General features: G+C 38.7%; 2 protein-coding genes across 2 annotated transcripts in view; one reads left to right on the top strand and one right to left on the bottom strand.

Moving 5' to 3' along the window:
- Positions 1–14,938, top strand: part of LOC123866845 (protein qui-1) — a 153,365-nt gene extending 138,427 nt beyond the window's left edge. Inside the window, exon 33 of the mRNA XM_045908555.1 lies at positions 14,924–14,938. The gene's annotated coding sequence lies outside the window, so the exon portion shown is untranslated. The remainder of the gene's footprint in view (positions 1–14,923) is intronic.
- A 761-nt stretch (positions 14,939–15,699) lies between these two features.
- LOC123866848 (folliculin-interacting protein 2) overlaps positions 15,700–19,461 on the bottom strand; it is a 37,236-nt gene continuing 33,474 nt past the window's right edge. The window contains exons 11-12 of the mRNA XM_045908567.1: positions 17,433–17,443; positions 15,700–15,711 (exon numbers count right to left, since the gene is read on the bottom strand). The gene's annotated coding sequence lies outside the window, so the exon portion shown is untranslated. The remainder of the gene's footprint in view (positions 15,712–17,432; positions 17,444–19,461) is intronic.

Below are 19,461 nucleotides of genomic sequence, written 5' to 3'. Positions count from 1 at the left end.
ATTCCCCTTTCCTCTCCAACTAAGCGTCAGCCTTGTGCTAGGAGTAGGTACGACAATAGTGCAACGGGCGGGGTTTGAACCGTCGACCTTTCGGTTTTCAGTCCACTCCTTTACCGGTTGAGCTATTGAGGCTCTAAATCTCCGAAAAGTATGTATCTCCGAAAAGTTAGCATTGCGGGCTCGGAATCAAATCCTACACCTCTCAAATAAGAAGCCGAAATCCTAACCACTAAGCTATCACCAACTTCACTGTGTCCATACCACGACATATTTTATTACTAGCTGATGCCCGCAGCTTCGCTCGCGTGGATTGGTCAGATCCCCTGCAGCATCAGGATTGAGGAGTTGGACTCCAAATTTTTTATGAAACAATGTCGCAAAGTTCCTCTATCGATTAAAAAAGAAATGACGCAAATCGGTTCAGAAATCTCGGAGATTTCGGTGTACATAGGTAGAAAAACACAACTCCCTTTTTAAAAGTCGGTTAAAAAAGTAGCCTATTTTACGCCCTGGTCAATCCTCTACTTGCCTGTGAAAGTCCCGTCAAAATCGGTTCAGCCGTTCCAAAGATTAGCCTTTTCAAACAGACAGACAGACAGACAGACAGACAGACAGACAGACAGACAGACAGACAGACAAAAATTTTAAAAACGTGTGATTCAGTTATGGTATCGTTCAAATAACCATATGAGCTTAATATGAGGTAGTTATTTCGAAATTACAGACAGACACTCCAATTTTATTTATTAGTATAGATGTCAAAAACTACCGTTTGGCGCTCTGAAGAAATTGGTTGGCACACTTTTCATTTAATGTAGATAATATTTAGCATAACTTAATTTTATTAAGCCAAGAAACATAAAACAAACCGATAAAGATAAAAATACTTCAGTAATTTACAATAACAAGAACCCCATAGTAGTTTTGATACAGGTACACATTGTTTGTTTAACATCAAATAATTTCAATAATGAATTTTTTCGAGAGCTTCCTAATCTTTTATTGATAAACCTTATCAAACATATTTACGAGGAAATAAGAACATAATTTACATGAAAAGCCTATCCGAGAGGCATATGTGAAGTGAAGGTTCTAACAAATAGTCGGAAAATAAATCTAAATTAACTCAAAATCATACAAAAATATTAAAATTATTTTTAACAGTTATTATAGGCGGACTTAAAAATTAATGTGCTTTTTAAAAATTAAGTGGTATTATCATCAAAAATAATGAAGAAGAAAAATGTGTAAAGAAATCTCTTCGACGCAGTAAATTGTTTAAATACCTTGTCAAACTCTACGTATTTATTTGTAGCAATATTCTTCGTATCTTCTCCAATCAACCTTTCACTGGCTAAATAAATACTGTTGGATATACAATAAGAAATAATATCTAGAATATAAATATGTGAAAATTATATTGTTCCTTAAAGTTATTTAAGTAAGAAAATGTCTATGATCTGTGAAGCGTCTATGAACTGGGTGATCGTGTTGTCACAGGAACCATACTCCAATTTCCTCTCCATATTTACCTTCGCCTTAAGCACTTTTGGGATGGTGCTGAGCATTGTGGCTTTAGTGCTCCTGCTTCTTACGGCCCTTCTCTTCATCGAGTGGAGGAGAATCTACAAGAACCAAGTCCTCATACAGTTTATGGTTGCGAGATTCTTCTACTCCTCCGTGCGTTATATTTACGACGTTACCAAAGTTTTTAAAGTCCGCACTTGCTATTTCCATCCGATATACTTGGATGCGCTCCCGATCGCGTACACCGAAATGGCCCTAGTGACTTGGATGTGCATTTTCAGCAAACTTATGTACGAAAGTTTTGTAAAAGTGTTCAACGTTGGGACGCCGAGTCTACTAAAATTATCATTAGCTGCATGGCTTATACCCGGCATAGTCGCTGGAATATTGTTCGCTGGTTACAACCTTCAAGACGGACGGGACGTGATATTTTTTGTCTTATACTTACTCTTGCTAAAATGGCCGGTCTTATGCGCTAACGGTATTTTCTTAGTATTGGTTTTGAAGAATATTATAAACACGAATAAGAGCAAAACGGAACTCAATCCACGAATTGTACTGATGATGATAATACTTATTTTCACATTCTGTTTCCAACAAACTATAAGCGATATTTACAAATTGGTATACGTCACATTTAAGTTAAAATACTCGGATCCGTATACGCCTATAATGTTCGTTTTCATTAATATAATAACAGTGTACCATTGTGCGTTTTCAATTATATTTTGGTTGTTTGCTAACAAGAGAACGAGAATATTATGGGGGTTTGCAAAGGAGAAATCCATAGAAAAATCGAGTCCGTCTAATGATGCAAAGCTCCCTAAGTATTAAAGGCATTGTATAAAGTTATGTTCGATAAATAATATTATATTAATTAATAAGTAGGTTAGGTATAATTGAGAGAAAATATATATTTTTTATCATTAAAAGTTTGTGAGTTTTATCTATCTAATTATTTATTATTATACCTATCGGCCTATAGGTACTCTAAAACAGAATTTTTTGGTTCACGTGTTGCCTCTTGTTTGTAACAAAGTTAAAACAACTCGAAGAACAAGAATTATTAAGAGCAGAAATTCTGTCTTAACTTGAGTGAAAATGTGGTTAATGGCAACCCAAATTGGTTCGTAATTAGTGCCAAATTGCTGTCAGCGACGGACGGACCCCGACGCTAAGTGAATGTGAGAGCCTTCAACATGGGCTAAGTGCTTGCTGTAAAATTTAATTTGGTCTTAAGTAAGTAGTGGAACGGCTCTCCCGAACAATTAGGTATATATAAGTAGGTATAAGGTTCAGACCGGTTCTTTTCGAAATTTTGGTAAGTATTTATCTATTTATAAAACTTAAGTAGGTATATGACGTTGATGTAGTTTTATTTTAAGCCGAATATGTTGTACTTTCCCAGAACCAATATCTTTACCAAGCTCTAGTTTCCTAGCTTAAGCTTCCTCGGATAGCGGAAAAAAAGCTAGTACTTAGGTACTTACATTATAAATAGCGGCACTATTTATAATATACTAGCTTTTTTTCCGCGACTTCCTCCGCATGATATAAGTAATTTATAGCCTACAGCACTCGGGGATAATTTATCACTGAAAGAATTTTCAGAATAGGATCATTATCCCTTTAAGTACGTCCAAGTTTACAAACTTTAGCTTTTTAGTTAAACATTCGTTTATATTATGTTTTTAGCTAAACTTGAAGAAAACTTCAAAATAATCATCATGATTGTACAGGTATATTTGTACAGATATTTGATGTATATATAGCGCCGTGTTCTCTACCAGGGTAGAAAGAAAAACAAAAGAAATGAACACTAAAAAATATATATAGGTATTATAATTCACAATTTTAAGTTACAATTTGTAAACGTCAACATGATACAACGGGCTAGATGCAACTAACCAAACTCACTACGGCTCACACGGCGTAGCTCGAAAATGCCTATTTACTAGTGCCTCTACATCACACCACCCCAAATTTTTATCTTAATAAAAATTAAACAAATACAAATTTCCGCAACCTTAATTTTATTTCACAATATTCGTTCTTCATTTTTCGACAACCCTAACAATGTTTCCGATCCGCTTAACCAACAAATCATAATATAAACACGTCACCCAGTTAAAGTGTTCCTTTGATTCGATGCATGGTACATCTCTTAACACATTATACTTGAGATGAGGTCACTAGAACTTGAGCGGGTGGCGACGGGGTCGCTGTGGCAAGTCCACTTACAATTGTTGCTATGCCCGCGCCATCCAGCCTACGTTGCACTCAACACTTCGAATGTTGGTTACATTACATTTTACATTTACACACTATCCAATAAACTATAACAATCGTCAACCACTCTAACACTCCCAATAATAAGGTTTAGTTATGTTTTCTAATAAAAAATAATATATGCGGATCGGGGCCATTTTACAATACTTATTTCGTAATACTTATTGCTTAATTGCTAGTTGATACTCAAATTATTCTACTGATACCTAACGGGCGTTTTGCTGACTCTCCCACTCCGAGTAGTACGGATTGTATGAGTCGGCAAAACGTCATCGTCACTAAATCTACATTTTTTCTTACATGACGTTTCACCCGGCGTTTGTCGTGGATTTTCGATATCCAGGACAAAAGCCGGTTTCAACCTGTCAATAGAAATAAGGGCCTGTCTATTGGGTAACTGTACTAAGTATGCTTTTTCCAACCGCTTTATGACGTCATAGGGACCGTCATACGGTGGTTGTAGACACTTACGCATTACATCGTTTCTAACAAAAACTTTTTTACAGTCTTTTAAGGCAGGGTGCACAAAAATAGTCCGAGAGTCTCTGTGTGTCTCGGGTTTCGGTCTTAAATTACTAATTACCTGTTTCAACTGCTTTAGGTACTCCTCACCGTCCGTTATCTTACTATCCGATGGTTCGAAAAATTCTCCAGGGAGCCTCAGAGTTCGCCCGAAGGTTAATTCCGCGGCACTTACCCCTGTGTCACTGCGTGGTGCTGCACGTAGTCCCATCATAATGGTGTGCATTTCTTCAACCCATGACCTATTGTCCTTTAATCTCGCCATTAAGGCGGTCTTAAAACTACGATGCCATCGTTCGATCGCGCCATTACTCTGTGGATGGTACGGTGTCGTCCTAAACTTATGAACCCCTAAATATTTCATTAACTGTCTAAAAAGACTGCTTTCAAATTGCTTTCCTTGATCTGAACTCAAATTAATAAAACACCCATGTCTAGTAATCCATCCTTCATACACGAGTTTGGCTACTGTCTTCGCACAAATATCTTTAATTGGAAATGCTTCCGGCCAACCCGTTTCTCTATCTATCATTGTAAGACAATACCTGTAGCCTTCCTCTGAAATAGTGAATGGACCTGTAATGTCAATGTGTAAATGACACATTCTATCTACTTTTGCAAATTGCCCTAAAGGTGACATAGTGTGTCTGTGAACCTTTGCTTTTTGACACTCTATGCACGACCTAGCCCAAATACCTATATCTTTATTCATCCCAGGCCAAAAATAATTATTAGTTACCATTTTCCTTGTTGTTCTAATGCCAGGATGGCTTAGGTTATGTATTGTTTCGTATGCGATACGCCTAAACTGTTTTGGTAAGTAAGGCCTAGCCTTATCGCCTCGCAAGTTACAAACAATCGGCTTATTTACACTCGGCAAGTTTATTTTTATTAGTCTCGTATTACCGTTTCTTGCTCCTAGCAATTCTGTGAGCTCTGTGTCGTTCGCTTGCGCAATAGCCACTTCTGTGAAGTCAAGTACAGACGGGCACGAAATTGTTTCAACGCGCGATAACGCGTCCGCAGGCGCGTTCTCTTCGCCTTTTGTATAGCGTATATCCGTCGTGAACTCACTAATAAATAATAACTGACGGGTCCTTCGCAGCGTTTCTTTACTACTACTTAGCTTTTTAAACGCAAACGTTAACGGCTTATGATCTGTATACAAAACGAGATCTCTACCTTCGAACATGTTCCTAAAATATTGCACTGACAAATAAAGCGAAAGTAACTCCCTGTCGTAGGTACTGTACTTTTGTTGCGTGTCAGTCAATTTTTTCGAAAAATAACCTAACGGAACCCATTCGTTATTTACTCTTTGTTGCAATGTGCCTCCAACGCAAGTATTTGACGCGTCTGCCATTATAGCAAGCACTTGACCTGTTATCGGATACGCTAACAAAGCAGCGTTCTGTAAATTCAACTTGCATTGTTCGAAAGCTTGAACAGCACTTTCTGTCCACATTATACTACTTTTGTCACGTTTCTTTGCTCCGTGAAGATACTTATTTAATTCAGCTTGATATTCGGCTGCCTGACGCAAATGACTTCTATAGAAATTTACCATGCCTAGAAATCTACGAAGTTCCTCTACCGTTTTCGGTCTGGGAAAGTCTACAATTGCTTGGACCTTGCTTGGCAACGGCCTTAAACCACTGGCTGAGACCTCATGACCCAGAAACTCAACTTTATCCTGCAAAAACGCACACTTTGCTAAATTAATAGTTAGTCCAACTTGTTGTAATCTTTCAAAAACGGCCTCTAAATGTTTTTCGTGGAGCGAACTATTTTCGCTAGCTATTATTAAATCATCTAAATATGAAAAAACAAATTCTGCTTTATAATTTGCGCAATCCGGGTTATTTTGTTGAAAATTTGCCTCTAAATCCTGTAAGACATAATTATTCATGAAACGTTGAAACGTCTGTGCTGCATTTCTTAAACCGAAAGACATACATGGCCATTCAAACAAACCAAAAGGTGTAATGATAGCTGTTTTCTCCACGTCATCCTCTGCTATCGGAATAAAATGATACGCTCGGTTAATATCAATCCTGCTAAATACTTTCTTATCGGCTAAAATAAACGTAAAATCCTTTATGTGAGGAATTGGGTATCTATCAGGCTTCGTAATTGCATTCAGCGCTCTATAGTCTCCACACGGCCTTATATTACCATCTTTTTTAGGTACAACGTGTAGAGGACTCGCCCACGCACTCTTTGACGGGCGGCAAATACCCATTTCCTGCATAAGGCGAAATTCTTCTCTTACCTTTTTAAATCGGTCCGGCGGCAGCGGCCTTGGGCGCGCATGCACCGGAGGTCCTGAAGTCTCGATGTGGTGTCTTACGCTGTGACGTGGTGGTTCTTTGAACGTCACTGGCATTGTCAATTCTGGAAACCTACTTAGAAGAGAATAACATGGATGCGACTCGGCTATAGTAAAAATAGATGAATGCTCCGAGTTTACTATAGTGGAAATTACATACATGTTAGTCTCCTGATCTAACAATCGTCTGTTTCTTAAGTCTACTAACAAATTATACTTAGCTAAAAAATCCGCTCCTAAAATGGGTTGTTTAACGTCGGCTATTACAAAAGTCCACTTAAACGCACGACGCAATCTTAAATTTAACACTAGAGTCTTTGTTCCGAAAGTCTGTATTTCACTACCATTCGCGGCATAAAGTTTGTATTTATTGTTTACTGTACTATCACACACTGATTTATAACTTTTAGGCAACACTGAAATGTTCGCACCTGTGTCTATTAAATAACGTATGCCATTGTCTTTATCCGTAATACATAAACGGTGGTTCCCTAATTCGACGCAGGTACCCACCGGTTCCACCTGCATCTTCACTAGTTTTCCTGCTTCGTATTCCAGGTGCACGGCTGTTCGCAGCGATTAGCTCTCTGCCTATATTTAAAATGATGCACGCAGAGCCAGTCCGGGCTATCCAGGGTACGTCTGGACCTGTTTTCCTCTCGTCCTCTGGAACGCGAACGACCACGGAACCTTCCGCGACCTCGCCTGCCTCGCCAACTGTCTCTGGACCTGTCCAGCTGGTCCAACCTTGCATGTATCCTGGCTATTTCAGCTGCCATCGACGAAGTTCCAGGTACCGCCTCCTTTGCTGCCACTTCTGCTACTGGTTGGGACTTCATAGTTTCCATTACTTTGTCAGCAATCACGGCTAGTCTATCTAGATCTTTAGCTTCTGTCGCAGCCAGAACGCCTCGTGCTGCTGCTGGTAGCAGATTCTGCCATAAAATGCTTAGGGTCTCACTATTAATTTTACCCCTGGCCAGATCCTGCATTTTCCGGAGGAGGTGGCTGGGTTTCTGATCACCCAGTTCCATCTCCCCGATGAGCTTCTGTATCTGGCGGTTCTCCGACTCTTCATATATGTTCAGCAACCTTTCTTTAAGTACCTCGTACTTACGCTCTTCCGGAGGATTGATGAGGATGTCCGTCACTTGTTGTATGACATCCTTACCCAGCTTGGATACCACTATATTATACCTGGATGCGTCTCCTTGTTTTTGTGGTGCCAGTATTGCTTCCAGCTGGATAAACCAGACCCTAGGTTGGTCGGTCCAAAACTCCGGGATTTTCGACGTGATAGATATCGACGCTAAATACGTGTCTTCATCCTTCACTACTGTCGTAGGTTGCGCCATTTTTAAAGTTTTTTAGTTTTTCACTTCCTTACACGTGTTAATTTGAGTTGCCCTAGCTTACGTTACTTTACTTTATTTTAATTAAGAAAATTAACACGCGCTACCCTGGTAGTTCAAAGTCCGAGTCACCAATGTACAGGTATATTTGTACAGATATTTGATGTATATATAGCGCCGTGTTCTCTACCAGGGTAGAAAGAAAAACAAAAGAAATGAACACTAAAAAATATATATAGGTATTATAATTCACAATTTTAAGTTACAATTTGTAAACGTCAACATGATACAACGGGCTAGATGCAACTAACCAAACTCACTACGGCTCACACGGCGTAGCTCGAAAATGCCTATTTACTAGTGCCTCTACAATGATCAACCCATTGCCCGCCGACTACTGAGCACGGGTCTCTTCTCAGAGTGAGAAGGACTTAGGCCGTAGTCTGCCGCGCTGGCCCAATGCGGATTGGCAGTCTTCACACACCTTTGAGTACATGGAGTACTCTCAGGCATGCAGGTTTCCTCGCGATGTTTTACTTCACGAAAGCAAGTGATATTAACGGCCGTATTCACAAACGTTACTATGAGGTCTCACAGTGCGCTCGAACGCATAGTGTAGGTTCCACCAATCAGATCATTGTAAATTGACGTGACACAGTCATCTGATTGGTGGAACGGACACTGTACGTTCGAGCGCACTATGAGACCTCATAGTAACGTTTGTGAATACGGGTGTTAATTGCTTAAAAAACACATAACTGAAAAGTTAGAGGTGCGTGCCCGGGCTTGGACCCCCGACTTCCGATTAGGAGCTGGACGTTCTAACCACTAGGCTATCACAGCTTTTTCAAAATATTTCTAAATGCATATCAGAAAATCCGGAACCAGCAGGATGTGAACCTGCGTCTTTCTGGGTTTCGCGTCCTAAGTGTTTAGTCTGTTTAAGTCACGGCATCGATTGACCACGATTCACAATACCGTTGATGGCGAACTGTACATTTTCCAGTCAGTTTGTGAAATCACCTATTCTTTAATTCAAATCTAGTCCACATCCGTTTAAAAAAATATCTTCTGGAAATGTTTGCAGATTTTATGAAAAATAAAGTCCATTTTCTAAAATGTCAAGTATCAAGAAAGTAATCCAAGCACACCGATGTCAGAAACTGTGACAGATCTTGGGTTACCTTAATACCTCGCAACTTGGTGAATTTAAATAAAATTTGTTCAGATAAGTGAAGAGCCTTAGAGACGAATGACAAGGACGCTTCAGAGACAGACTGAGTTGGATGTTCCGAATTATAATAAGATACCTCTTCCAATATTCTTCAGCTTGTATAAATCACTTATTTCATCTCAATATTACAACAAAGGTATATTATTTAAGTTGGTTGCAACCCTAGTTTATAGAAGAGAGCCATTGCAACTTATTTTATCGTTTAACTTATTTTACTATGCTACTACTATTATACTATTTATACTGCCGCGACTTTATTAACGTGTCATTTAATAATTAAGAAGAACAGACATACATACTACTTTCGTATTCATAATATTAGTAGGTACAGACAATTTTTAACTACTAAATAAAATCAAATCTAATTATATGTAGGATAGCAGCATTTCACAGTTCGCAGTATTTTTTTCTTCCCTTTTGAAAATTACCTGTTTTTCCCATTTCCAATTTAAAATTCGCTCGGCATGAATCTCCCACAGAGTATGGCAGACGTCGGTGTAGTTGGAAAACATTCAAAAAATACGGGATCAAAATAGACCAGTTTTATGCATTATCCATACTTCCATACTAATACTAATTGACCGAGCGAAGCGAAGTCGTGTCCAATTGTAGTTCCATTCAACAAAGCGAGTGAGGGAATAGAAAATGCACCTGTGTATGTACATACTTGAATACTCTCGCCTGCATAGATAGGTGTTCTCCACAGAAATCGTATTTTATATCTATGGTGTTCCCCGTTAATATTTGCTGCCTCGTCTGATATAGGGTCAGGAGGAAATTAAAATAAATCTGAAAGTGCCCTTAAAATTAACGCCCTATTAAGTGCCTTTCATTCAACTGGCTAGGGTAGGTACTTATTAAATACCTCTCTCTAGTAATCCGATCCTCAATGACTCTTAAAGCCTCTTGCAATTTGGAAGTCGCTTTTGTTCGCTAAATATTGAAAAGGGCTTCTTATATTATTATGAAGATTTTTGTCTAGTCAGACCCTCTTTGGCGATGGTCAGACGTAACGCGCGACGATAAGGATGACAATGATGATGACAATAGAAAATAAAAACGTGCTTTTTTTTTTACTTTTTTTTTACTTTTCAAATTAACGCAAAGTTTGCGTAATTCAGTCATTTAGTATGGACGAAATAGAGACGGGAAAGTTTTCTGTTCCTTCCCCGTCCATGCTAAATGACAGATTTACGAACAGTTAACGTTAATTTGAAAAATGACACCAGGGCCTCAGAGCCCCGAGTGAAAGTTTCAGTCACTTCCTATATGATAAATGCAAAAGTGTGTGTGTGTGTGTGTGTGTGTGTTCCTTCACATCACAACGGAGCAGCGGATCGACGGGATTTTTTGCATGGGTAAATGAGTGGCATAGACTACTTTTATTCCAGAATATCAAAGAGTCCCCACGGGATTTTTAAAACCTAAATCCACACGGACGAAGTGAATGATTGTTGAGTCTTCAGTTAGTTCCTTTAGGCCTACAAAAAGTACAATGTGTTGATCGCAATAACCATGATTGAATAGCAGCTGCGCCTCGACTCCACTCCACTCTGCATATGTCGTTACGCCTAAATTGAACATTACCATGTGTGAGCGTGTGGCTCACCAACAGATACAATTTGGCAAAACATATCAACAGTAAATTGCATCAAGCGCCGACCGCATTGTGAATTAACAGTAACGTAGAGACCGCACAACTGATGGCTGTAATGGCTTGTATACATTATTATAGTAACATTCCAGACCATAATAGTTATAATCCAGTAGGTATTGGCTCTGAATAATGTGAACAACATTTTCATTCCAGTACATTGCACTGATCATATAATTGGCCATCTACATCAGTAACTGGATTGTCCTTATAGTTAACTGGAGTGTTAATCCAAACCGACTTGACAGGTTACTCAGTTTACCTACTGGTTAATTAATACAATAATGGCCATTTTTATGATCATCCTTATCAAAATATTAACCGATTGACATTCGTTATAAAAATAGCTAAGTGGGTGGAATTTGAACTGCCTTCCTTTCGCATTTCACTTTTTAGTATGCACCTTTTCCATGCAAGTATCGAGGTTCTATATTTAGTTAAAAGGTTACTATGTTTAAGCATTAATAGCCAAAGCCACAAAACTATTTTCATTACTAAGAGATACGGCGAGCAGTTCGGCTCGCCTCGGGAAATATCGAATTTCCTGAAGATACACGGCCAAATAAACCGGACCCAAAGCACCGAATTAATATCTACTAGAAATACCTTTAATGATCGTGAGCATGAAAGTATTTCTAGACTCTAGAGTAGCATACCAGCAAAGTTTTCATTTGAGTTATTATGAACGACCGTTAGAATTTCTAAGAACGAAGTAGGTACAAGATTTAATGACCTAATAAAAGAGTCCTGAATTTAAACTGAAATTGTTTTTAATATCATCTCTGATTACTTTTAAAGCAGGTTCATAGATCACAGACAATGCTTCTCGATTGAAACTGAAAATAATAAGTAGGTATGCTTCTTTAGAATTCAAACCATAGTGGGTCTTTTGTAATACCTAAAGTAGAATAAGTAATATCATGTACTGTATTACGGAACCCATCGTATGCGAGTCTGACTTGCACTTGCCCGGCTTTTTTACTTTTGATAATTAATTGAAATAGGTATACGTATTGAGCACTAAAAAAGGCAAAATGATCACGTAGAGCTTGCGCGATATTCGACCCGCCCGGGATTCATAAAGTGCTGGCTTTGTGATAAGGCAATTTCGCTAATGGGTGGCTGTGCAGTACAAGTAACTGATGTGTCTTATGAAGCCTGGCGTAAGTGTCACATGTATTATATTAGAAGGACCAGGGTAAAAAATATTTTGCTTTTCGTAATATTAGGTAGGTACGGTAACCATTTGGGCCTGCGCAGATGAGGGACTATAATAATTGTCCGCGGAGAGCAAACATACCTCATCTTTTAGTACGGTCTTTCGCCGTACTATTAGTCCATCGTAAGGTCGTACTCGTAGTATAAGCATTTGCGATGCAGTACCTACTTATAATATACAATTAACTATTTTTGACCGCCACGGACTATTAGTCCCTCGTCTCCCAGGCCGTTGAAGTTGTCAACGCCTAGGGTCTTTCAACAGGTTCTCGTATAAAGAAGCAGGTTTCCGATAGGTCGTGCGGTTCGGTACCGATCGGTGACGTGCGGGTAAAATAGCCTTATGTTATCTTATACCTGTTACCTGTCTCCTTATGTGAGAGCTCATAAGACAATAAGGGGCTATTTTACCCGCACCGATCGGTACCTACCTACCCACACCGAATTTTCAGTACCGGAAACTTGGCTCTTTATGCGAGCACCCAACGCTGCGCTTTCCGATTCGAGGTTGACATTCTATCACCTAGTAACCGGAACATCTATCGTTTTATCGAACTATGACCCTATCCATTACCACTTCAGCTTCGCAACCTTTACTATGTCAGTTACTCTGGTTCTCCTACGGATCTCCTCATTCCTGATTTGATCGCGTAGAGAAACTCCAAGCATACACTCTCAACTCTATCAGTAACATTGATAAGTAGAATTTAGTTTTGATCAAACAAGTGTAAATAAAAAATTTATAATACCCCCGACAAGTGAAAGTTACAGTAACTAGAAAAGAGCTGATAACTTTCAAACGGCTGAACAGATATTCTTGGAGTATAGCTAAGAACACTCTTGATCAAGCCACTTTTCAAACAAAAAACACTAAATTAAAATCGGTTCATTAATTTAGGAGCTACGATGCCACAAACAGATATACAGATACACAGATACACACGTCAAACTTATAACACCCCTCTTTTTGGGTACTAAGCAGATAACATTAGTTACACAAATCAATCACGTACCTACGTAAGTACACAATGATTTTATGACTCTACCATCGCGTAAAAGTCCGTGATTTCTACTCGGGTCGTGTTTTACAGAATTTATTAGGGCGGGACCGCCATTCCAAGGAAAAGCATCGTCACTATTAGCAGTGTAAATCTGAATGAATGCTTTCGAGCTCACTGGGTTTTGCAATTCTGCTGAGATGTACCTACAGTGCAAACATCTAAAAACTTTTTATTTTACTACTAGAAGATGCCCGCGATTTAGATTTATTTTTAAATCCCATGGACACTTTGATTTTTTGGAATAAAAATTAGACTATATTGGTGACCGGGCTGCACTTCTGAGACCTCAAAATAGATGATGTGGTTTCGTAAACTTACAATGAAGATTTTTTGAAAATTCTGGAACAAAAGGTAGTTATGTCCATCCCAGTGATGCAAGCTGTCTCTATGCCTTTCGTTAAAATCAATTATTTTTAAAAGCCAAATTGGGTGGGCAACTTCGCTTTTCGCCTACCACGACATCTCGCGATTTTTTTATTCGAAGGTCTATTTATTTAGAAGGTCCATTCTTAACTGTCATTGACCTTATAACCTTAACTTACTTTACCTTTATATTACAATACTTTATATCCCACACGTAGCTGTACCTGGGTATCATATTTTCAGCTACATACATGTAAATAAATAAAATCATTGAAATAAATTTATATTATTAAAGTCCTTTGCTTAAAATCGGTCAAAAAGGGAAAATAAGCAACTGAAAAGTTATTTCAATAAAAGGTTACCGCAAAATAATTCGCATTGAATTCCCTTTGAATATAAGCGGTCAGACCGAATTCAATCATTATATTAATCCGTTTACAGTAGGTCCAATATTCAAAGTATTATTTCTACTCATTGGTTCAGTTCAAAGGCATGTCAAAGAGCTACCCCAATTCCGACTTGTACTTAGATTATTAAGGATTATTATTTATATTTTGTTGTTGTTCAAAATTTATTAATTCGACTGCCGTTTTTCATTTCTTCATTTAGATATTTTATCAATCCACATACGTATGTTATAACAACATGTTATCATGTTTGGCATTTCCATTCCAGAAGCAATCGGTTGAAGATTGATGAATGTAATAAATAAATAAATAATATTTTATTTCAGACTGAGAGTCCATGTTAATAAAATATAATTACAAAGAACTCCTTAAAATTATATGAGTAATAATATTATGTTATCACTAAGTAAATGAATAAAGTAGCATACCGTGTACACTGTACAGTCTCTCGGCAGCCTCAACAGGATTCTGAATGGATTATTATACTGCACTAATATAGGTAAGAATATAGGTACTTTTAGGTATCATTATACAGGTACCTGTAGGTATAGGCCCTTAGCTACAACTCACGAGTATCTTCAAACGACGAGATTATTCCCAGAATCTAACAGAAAAGGTTTTATTGGGACCCTTAGTTTGTTCAGCGAAAACAATAGTCCTTTGCACGTAGCCTGTTTTAAATAGTACCCATTTTAAATAATTAAAATCAAGGGACCCGAGGAATGCTTTGACCTTACGAAGGTTTTAATCTAAGATGAATGAGATAACTGACTGACGTATAGGGCAGTTAGGTGCTTTAAGTTAGTGATTCATATCTTATTTTTACATTGTACAAATGTCATATACAAATGTCATATTTAAGGGTAAATTGCCGTAATTTTACAGCTATAGAAAGACGATCGCAATCACCTCTAATTGGCAATTGCCTGACGCTCTCTCATTTTATAGGAGAAAATGTTGTACGCAGTACGAATATTATAAAATCAGTCAATCATAACAACTGTGATTGTAGCAATGCCATATTATAAAATTTAACTTTTGCAATCGATCTCCAGGGATCCTACCAAACTCTTGACGAGGACGCCATAATTTTTAAATCTTATTTCACTGAGCTTAGATTAAGGTCACTCATTGAATTTGTGATTTCAAAATGAAGTTGCCAAAATTGCATATGATTTCAATTTCATAAGCGCTTTCAAAACCAATGTTTATAAGGGTCTATCATAATATTTCTATTAAAATTATTACGTAAATATAATACATATGAAATCTCATTATTCGCTATATAAAAATAGCACCTAATTTTGCGTTGACATGGATCCGCACCCCCGGTAAGACAGATAGGTATAGGAAAGTACTGGTTAGGTAGGTCTCATCAAACTTTTATTTTATGAGACCGACTGGGCTACTTAAACGATGTCATAAACTTTTATTGTAAATTCAATTCTAAATAAAGCTTGCGTATAATTGAATTGCATTCAGCATGAAATGAGGAATTTCTGATTGGATCGATCTGATTGTTGGTCCTAACGCTAACCACATAAAATCATAATACATAGGTACTGTTGTTGGTTGTACCCTAAAGGCTAAAGTATAGAGTAAGGATATTACATACAGAGGTTCGACGAAGCCGTCTAGACAGAGCAAGCTTGCGGTAAGTATGGCCCCGGACTTGTCTTGCCTACGTACTTAGGGGCCATAGGTTATAAGGTTGTCATGCTCGTCATTTGCCATGAGGTCAAAGGCATCAGACTACTGTATTTCTCGCTAAAGCATGCACTGAAAGCATGAAACTGACAGTTTTGAAAGCGCGACAGCAGCGTGACGCCAAAGCAACGCCACGGGCGTTTAATTGAACGTGCGTTATACTAGGATCTTGTATAAAACACCTCTCATAGCAGGCAGTGACAACATGATGTTATTAGGTAACTCTGTTAAGTGAAGAAGTGGTGTGAGCGGTTAAAGTGTAGGTAGACCTTTATGAGTGTTGACTGACTCCCTGCCCAATCACGTAGGACTACGTGAGTCTTTCTCTTAATTGCGAACCGTATCAAAGGATGCTATCAAGCTTGTTCCATGTTCCTGACACTTTGAACGGGTGTAACTTTTGAGTTAGCCATCCACAGTTAAAGTGCTAACAGTATTCCAACTTTCGTTAGTACTTAGCTAGCTGTTAGTTCTTAGTAAGTAGAGACTGCCGACGGCCTTGGCGCTTGGTTTATACTTTAAACCATTGAATTTAGAAGAGAGCCACCCCGTTTAAACCCTTAGCCATAATTCGCACGAGCGTTAAAAAAGCGTTGCGTTAAACCCGGCGTTGCGTTGCGCTGAAAATACAAACTGCGCGTTAAAAAAGCGCTGGCGTGTGAACAGATACTTGGGAATACATTTGTTCTATTTGAACGCTTTTTTAACGGATGTTAAAAAAGCTCTCGTGCGAATGAGGCCTTAATATACTAAGAGCTTTATTTATAACTATTTATTATTAAAAGGTTCGAATAATAATTTGTTGGTCAAACTAAAATATTATGTTTTATCTTTACCTACCTACTAGCTGATACCCGCGACTTCGTTCGCGTGGATGTAGGTTTTTTAAAATTCCCGTGGGAACTCTTTGATTTTCCGGGATAAAAAGTAGCCTATGTGCTAATCCAGGGTATAATCTATCTCCAATCTAAATTTCAGCCCAATCCGTTCAGTAGTTTTTGCGTAAAGGAGTAACAAACATACACACACACACACACACACACACACACACACACACACACACACACACACATACAAACTTTCTGCTTTATAATATTAGTGTGAAGTGTGATGTTGATCGGATCTAACGCTTACACTGTGGCAGCAATTGTTGAGAGTATAAGTGAATATTTCTCGTTACATGCCCGTCCGAGCTTTGCGAAGTCACGTACTCCACTCGTCTGTATTGGACAGCTTCTCACAAATCTCGCCGACTGGATTTTCATGTACAAGCTTTGCTACTATAGGACTATCACAATTTTTGTACGTATTTTTTTCATACTTAAAAGGAGTCAACACTCCCTTGTAGTATGAAAAAAATTACTTAAACTTAAATAAACACGCTTATTGTCGAATTGCGTTGTCGAATGAAGCGCTGATCACTCTACCCACTGTATGCTTAGTTACCTCAAAAAAAATAAATTGAAAGTATCTTAGTACTTGCTACCGAGCTGTACTAGCAGCTGTATCTATTACCTACGTAATGTTTTGACCCACAGTAGTGATAGGAAGAGACCTGTAGGTCGATTCCGAAAACCTGCATCAATCATTATTACAATCGCAATCGTTGTGATTGGTTGAATTTATGATATTCTTGTTGCAATAATGCATTACATAGCCCATTGATTTTGGGAGCTCCACCTAGTCAGTGGTGAGAGACTGTTAACCAACCAGAGATAATTGCGATTCTACCGAAATCGAGCAGCTGATAGTATGACGCTCGCTCCTACATCTAAAAAATCTTTTTAGATAGGTTACTTGAATAAACATAAAACCTTACGCATCTCTTGTACTTATATTATAGGCAAATAAACATAGGTAATAATAACAATATTTCAGCATTTGTAGGAAAGCAATTTTCATAATGCACGAGCGCGGGACGGGTACGAAAATGTCATCTGAAATATTAGATTCCCGAACCGAGGCAATAATAACACAAGTCGAAAATACTGACAAAATGCCAGACACACCTTTCACGTTCACGTTTACCTTATTCAAAGAAAATATTCACGATTTCGACGATAGCTGAAGACTATTGAATGATAGTGTGATAAGAATTTAGAAACTGAAGTCATTTGAAGTTATGGGAAATTAGGTTTCCCTATCCCAACTTAGCCTAGTGGTTGTTTTTGTTTTTTCAATTTCTAAGGTACGTTTGATATCATGGTCAGAGACGCCCACCTCGTCTTCAGGAGGGCCGGGGTACGATGCCGGGCACGCATCTGTAATTTTTCGGAGTGATTTGCGTTTTGGTATGTAAGAATAACATAACTATAGCCTGTATGACTCGAACGATAGGCTGGATGTCGTTTGCTGCTGAAATGGAGGCCATCTACCGGAAGAAGAAACGTTGAAAGACATCCATTCCGTTGGTCCGACGACATCAAGTGGAAAACTTGCAGAAGGGCGTGCATGTGAGGGGGCCTATGTCCAACAATGGATAAACAAGGGCTAGCAAAGAAGAAGAAGTCTGTATGAACATATGTACATATGAAGAGCTTCTGTCATAATTTCCTGTCGGTATTCACTATTGGATCTAACCGCACACACGCCGTACAATACCGCACCTAATCGCGTTAGCTTGCTAATGGCTCTCGGCGAACTCCCATTTGCACAACTACCTACCAACATACCTAAAGCTAACGTTTACATACGTAGTCTACGTACTTCAGCAGCGTACGTAGGCACCCGTCATGCAAAACGTAATATTGCCGACCTATCACTACGTAAGTATTAACTGATTAAGTAAGTACTAAGTGATGTCCGCGACTTCGTCCGCGTGGATTTTGATTTTTCAAAATTCCGTAGGACCTCTTTGATTTTCCGGGATAAAAAGTAATCTATGAGTTAATCCAGGATATTATCTATCTCCATTCCAAATTTCAGACAAATCCGTCAAGTAGTTTTTGCGTGAAGAGTAACAAACATACACACACACACACGCACATACACACAAACTTTCGCCTTTATAATATTAGTGTGAGTGTGAAGTGTGATAGTGTGATGTGATTATTGCACAACAAGTAGGTAGGTATACTGTCCTCCTCTTTGCGTCGCTCCCTAATTACTGAGGATCGTGGCTCCTTTCTGATAATAACCAGCTTCTTAATGATATATTTTTCCAACGCAGTTTTTATCCGTTGTGTAATAGGCACAGTAAACGCAAAAGCCGAGTGCTTTCTTCGCCTTTTTTCCGCTTGTAAAAATGCATACGCATCCCGAACAAAAGCGGGTATGTGGGACTCACTGGCAATGCTACAGTATACTAAAGCATACCCACTAAAAAACCCAGCGGTACCGTCCACGTCAAGTATGAGGCGTTTCAGGAGTTTCAGGGTATCGTATGCGACTGAGACATATCGACGTTAAACCGGCACAGGTTTACACCAAATTCCTAAGGCGGGAGAAGGTAAGCACAATGTCTCCTTCTTCTCCCCTGTCTTCTCCTGCGGCGCGGGTGGGCGTCAGCGCCCATGCTCTCGCTCCCACTCCGCGGCTTCCTTCAGGGTCCGTCCGAAATCCGCGTGGCCTCTTTCCTACATTTTTTTTTCTCTGTAAAATTAGAGCTCAAAACTCTGGCTTGCTTTACTCACACTTATAACTCCAATTTAGTCATAAAGTCTTTGTTCTAAAGCTCTTTGTCCATACATTACAGCCACTGTCTCAAGCGAAAACGTTGCAAAATTAAAATAGGCGTTCCTAAAACGACTTTGAATCAAGGATGTTTAGGTCTATTTTGCTCTAACCATAACATGTTTC

The sequence above is a fragment of the Maniola jurtina genome, chromosome 7 (assembly GCF_905333055.1).
Source record: "Maniola jurtina chromosome 7, ilManJurt1.1, whole genome shotgun sequence".
NCBI lineage: Eukaryota > Metazoa > Arthropoda > Insecta > Lepidoptera > Nymphalidae > Maniola > Maniola jurtina.
Note: the sequence above shows the minus strand (reverse complement) of the source record. Positions and strands in the feature narration are given on the sequence as shown.